The sequence below is a fragment of the Camellia sinensis genome, chromosome 3 (assembly GCF_055761805.1).
Source record: "Camellia sinensis isolate YWXY chromosome 3, ASM5576180v1, whole genome shotgun sequence".
NCBI classification, from domain to species: Eukaryota; Viridiplantae; Streptophyta; class Magnoliopsida; order Ericales; family Theaceae; genus Camellia; species Camellia sinensis.
The window spans coordinates 154,323,893-154,329,440 of NC_138963.1; positions in this window are offsets into that span (position 1 = coordinate 154,323,893).

Below are 5,548 nucleotides of genomic sequence, written 5' to 3' on the forward strand. Positions count from 1 at the left end.
GTTATATATACGTTAATAGAAGTATGAATTGGGCCCAAGGCCGTTTGGAGCACATTGTTATGTAACTCCTGTATTTGATTTGATATTATTCACTGGGCTTTCGCTCACGCTCATTCATGTGTTTGTAGGTGAGCCAAGAGAAGTCCAGACCCAGCCTCAGTGAAGTCTGTATGGAGCAACTAAGGTTTTGAGAGAGTCAGCCCTTGTGTCTCACGCACGAGACCCGTCTTCGCCCTTTTGTTATATATTTACATTTTGTTAGGTCGGCGAAGTTTTGAATACGTCTGTGTATAGTTTTCATGGGTTGACTTAGTTTGGATGATCCTATCTGTATAGAATCTTATGTCATTACACTTTTTGTTGTGAGTTATTAACGTACATATGTGTGGTTTGTTTTGATGTGTCATGTAAGCACAGCTCTATGGACAAAGTTTTAAATTTGGCTTCCCTTTGGTCCCCTTTACTCTGATGTGTTAAGTCTGTTTTGGTTTGAGGCCGTAGGTGATCTTAGGATTACTGGCCGGTTACGTCCTTAACCCATGGGGGCGGGTTCGGGTCGTGACATTGCGGCTCTTATTTTCCCTAGCTTCAAGAGTCTCATACAAGTTGGTCTCGAGGCCTCTAACTTAGGGCAAGAGGTCGAGCCAGTAGTAGAGGTAGTCGCCGAACCAGACAGAGAGTTCACTGAGGAGGCCGAAGAGGTTGACGAGGCCCTAAACTCGGCGTTTGAGGTAGCCAGACGTAGTCAGCCTACATCACCGTCCACTTCGAGTCGGGCCGAGTTTTCTTTTGGAGATATTTTTGGAGGTTTAAGAGATTTACCCGGCGATTTTTTTGAAGGTATAGTTGGGGAGAGCCTCACGCAAATGGCTCGAAAGAAAAATGCCGAGCGTATGGCCGCCCGAAAAAAGGCCGAGGCCACCCGTTCTGGAAAAGTGGGGCAAGAAGCGTAGCGCTGAGGAAGAGGCCGGTTCAGAAGATAGTCTTGTCGACAAAAGGCCTCGCTTAGAAGAATCGGACGTGGTTGTTCCTTTTATTGTTCAGCCAAAGATTAGAGACACGCCGATTCCTTCTGATGCATCCATCATTACCGACCCGGCAGTAGCCTTGAGCCTGGCAACGTCAGTCTCCCTACCAGCTGATAAGGCGTCCTTTCATGCAGTGCCGGATTTGGTGGCCATAGCTCTATCTGCGTAGTCGGCCCTTTTGGTAGGTGAACTTTGACTTGTTTTGATTTTGGTTGCCTATGGCATCTAACGATCGCAACTCGTTTTGCAGACCGTCGGCAGGATCACCGACTTGGGCCGCCGCCTACACAACGCCCTTGAGAGGATTGACCGTTTGCAGTCGGAAGTGGTCGATCAAAAGAGCAGGGCCGAGTTTGAGATGATGAGGACCGCTATGGAGACTACGCGAGCCGAAACCGAAGTGGAAAGGGATCGGGCTACCGATCAGCACCGTTTTGAAGCCAAAGATAGGGCAAACATAAGCAAAGAATCGCTTAGGCTAGCCAATGAGGCGCTTACCAGGATGGAGATTGAGTTAGCAGAGTTGAAGGCAGCCAAGGAAAAGGCAGAATCTGAGGCTTCTGCCGCATTCGAAGCAGGAAAAGGCACCGCCTTCAAAGAATACGTAGATGAAGTCCCCAGGTTTGAGAATCGGGAGTTCAAACACGGGTGGCTCGAGGCCCTTGGTGCCGCTAGGGTTACATTGGCCTTGCCAATTCCTTATGAGTAGGTGGACGTTGAGCCACTTGGTCTGACCCCGAGAATTGATCTGGGAGTCAATCGAATTTTATGAAATACTTTCACTTTTAATGTATGTTTTTGTTTTTAGGACTTTTGTTGGTTCCGAGTAGTTTTCATGTATAAATTGACTATTGTCTACGCTCAATTTATTAATGAAAATTATCTTCTTGTGTCACTACTAATGCGCAGTTTGTGATGTTATGTTGGTGTAGAATGTTTGCCTTTCACTACTTTAGTTAGAATGACTACTCTGTTGACCTTTCTATGATTGAATATCATGATTGATCTGCCCTTGCCCCAGGCGGTGCATGATCATTCGTGCGCCTGAGGAGACAAACTTAGTTTTGTTGTCGATTCATGGGCCGGCTGGGGCGCTTAAGCCGAATGTATTGATAAATCTATCACGCCTTTGCCACAGGCGGGGCATGATCATTCTGAAGTCGATTCGTGAGCCGGCTGGGCACATAAGCCGAATAGATTGATTAATCTATCACGCCCTTGCCCCAGGCGGTGCATGATCATTCTGAAGTCGATTCGTGAGTCGGCTGGGCACCTAAGCCGAATGGATACATTAATCTATCCCGCCCTTGCCCCAGGTGGGCATGATCATTCTGAAATCGATTCGTGAGCCGACTGGGGCACCTAAGGCGAATAGATTGATTAATTTATCACGCCCTTGCCACAGGCGGGGCATGATCATTCTGAAGTCGATTTGTGAGCCAGCTGGGCACCTAAGCCGAATGGATTCATTAATCTATCCCGCCCTTGCCCCAGGCGGGCATGATCATTCTGAAATCAATTCGTGAGCCGACTGGGGCACCTAAGCTGAATAGATTGATTAATCTATCACGCCCATGCCACAGGCGGGGCATGATCATTCTGAAGTCGAGTCGTGAGCCGACTGGGGCACCTAAGCCGAATGAATTCATTAATCTATCACGCCCTTGCCCCAGGCGGGCATGATCATTCTGAAATCGATTCGTGAGTCGATTGGGGCACCTAAGCTAAATAGATTGATTAATCTATCATGCCCTTGCCCCAGGCTGGACATGATCATTCGGGCACCGGCGGGTCTATCCAGTCGGCGCTAGGTGATTGAGGTTTTCACAATTAATGAAATTGCCTCAAGGGTGCTACCTCTGTGAAGGATAAATGATTGTGGGTATAACTTTTATGAATACAGTAAACAATTGACTCCGGCTTTTGAAGGAATCGTGTGAATGTCGAACAGACTTTTCTTTAATAGTAGAGGAGAAGCGAAGACGTTAGCTGAGCTGGGTGGAGACATGCATCGAGGTGGTGACCTTTCGCGCACCGGGGGAAGGAGTTCCAGAGATCGAGAGAGGCGTCAGTCTCCTCGACGTCGGAGCAGGTCGCCCAGGCAGGACAAGCAGTTGCAGGGCAGGTCTTCTCAACCTCAAGTTGAGAAGGGATCTGACTCGAATCCATGCCCATTAAGCTTTGCGGTGTTTGTAGGGAATAGACCCATGACAGAGGCTGATTCGATCGTGCGGGACCCAAATGTAGTGGTTGAGTTTGCTTGACAAATTTTTCCTCCTAAGGTTCAGCAATCGATGGTAGGTTGTCAGGACTACGAAGTATTTCGCGAAGGCATTCACGGGGCAGTGAAGGGGCTTTACACTGCCTATGAAATCGGCATGCGGTTGCGCACTGCCCGCAGAGAGATGGAGAAAAAAGAGGAACATATTCGAAGTTTGAAGGCTTGCGCGGAGGCGACTGAGCGCGAGTTAAGGAAGACCAAGGCGGCCCAGGCACAAACCGCCGGGCACGGAAACCCAATCGTGGAAGAAAGGGTTACCAGTCGGCTCATCAGTTCCGCACTTGCCAATCATGAGACGGCGAGTATGTTCGCACTGGAGAACGCAAAGGGGAGGGCCTATGAGAAAGGCTTTCATGACGGTCGAAAAGTTGGAATCGAAAAGACAAAGGAAAAACTTGCTAAAGAAGTTTGCCGATGTGAAAATCGTGGATTTAGGCACGGTTGGATCATGGCATCTCAAGCCGCAGAAGCTCTTCGAGCGTCGGGCATTGATTCGGCATCGCCATTTTACCACAGTAAACATTTTTCGTTTTCTTCTTTGAAGTCAAGAAGAGTGAGGATGAGGGTGACGCCGTATAAGTGTACTTGTTGTAAGGTTGAAACACAGATCGCGTTGAAAACTATGTAATATATTGCCTATTTTTTCGAATAAAAAGTGTTCTATGATAAATATTTTGTTGCAGTTCGTATTTGGTATGTATGCGTTTCGTTTCTGTATATGTTTGAATGAATGTATAAACGTTGATCGGCAGGGTCGACCCATACGTGATAGCCGTTTATCCCTGAATGAGGCTATTGTAACTTGAGGAAGCCAAAAGCCAGTGGGTAAGGTGGCTGCGGCAAATTCAACTCGGCTCGGGGCCTAGATTTTCGGACGGTGCACGTGCTTCAAAAAGTCGTTTGGATAACTACGCCATGGCAAATGTCAACCGACGTTTTTCTCATGGAGTTTAGAGTTAGTGAAATCACCTTAGGATTGGGGCCTCGAGATCGTTGCCAGTATTGAAAATGAAAGGAGTAGGGGCTTCGCGCAGATAAACAATCACTCATGTGTGGTGGGATAAGTGGGGATGTTAGTTAGAGAGACTGGAGTTCAGCCGATCTTCGTGTTGCCATGGAGCACGACAGAGGACCCATCCATATGGGAAGTAGGGCGTCCAAACGTTGGCATGAATCTTCGAGTCATCGAAGCAGATCACCCCGAAAGGAAAGGCAACGACCGTCGGGTTTTTATCCTTCCTTGTCCTAGATCTTTGCCTTGACATTGTCAATGGTATCAGTGGAGGACTTGGGCACAGTTGGCTCAAGGCATTGCAAACCGCGGAGGACTTCCGGGTGACGGGAGGTGATTCGGCGCTGCTACGTTACTAATGCGTCTTCTCTATTTTTTAGCTTTTAAGTTTGGAGATGGGTATTGTAATGCTTAAATGCAAGTTGTGTTTATGTAACAACTGTGTGATTAAATAAAAATTGTAACGCTCAAATGCGGGTTGCGTTTATGTAACAACTGCTTGATCGAACAAAAAGCTTTATTTTGAACATTTGCGTCTTATTTTGAATTTTTTATATGCTTAGTTAAGCACCTTATTTGCGATGTTGGCGAGTTTTGTTTTGTTCGTGCCAAAGGTTGCTCCGAATCCGGAGACTTAGTTTGGCCAATCGTGATATCCACGAAGGGCGCTCCGAATCCGGAGACTTTAATCGGCCCTAAGGTGTTATGCACCAAAAGGGGCTCCGAATCCGGAGACTTTGTTTGGCCAATCGTGATATCCACGAAGGGCGCTCCGAATCCGGAGTCTTAGTCGGCCCTAAGGTGTCATGCACCAAAGGGGGCTCCGAATCTGGAGACTTAGTCGGCCCTAAGGTGTCATGCACCAAAGGGGGCTTCGAATTCGGAGACTTTGAGAGATGAATGGAGCCACGAAGAAAAATGGTTTACATTACAGAAGTGACACATATACAAGTATCAAAGCCCACAGATCGGGTCAGTGATAGGGTTTTCATTAAGTCTCTGCTTGTGCCGATTGGGGGAGCCACGGATTTCTTCAATGCCATGGGCTGTCGGGAAGCACACAAGCTGATGATAAGTGCTTGGAACAGCCTTCATCATATGTATCCAGGTTCGCCCCATGATGATATTATACGGCGAATGGAGCTTTACGACCAGGAATTCTACTTCGACCGTTCTGGAACCCACTCGAACAAGTAGTATGATCTTCCCTAACGGATATTCGGGATT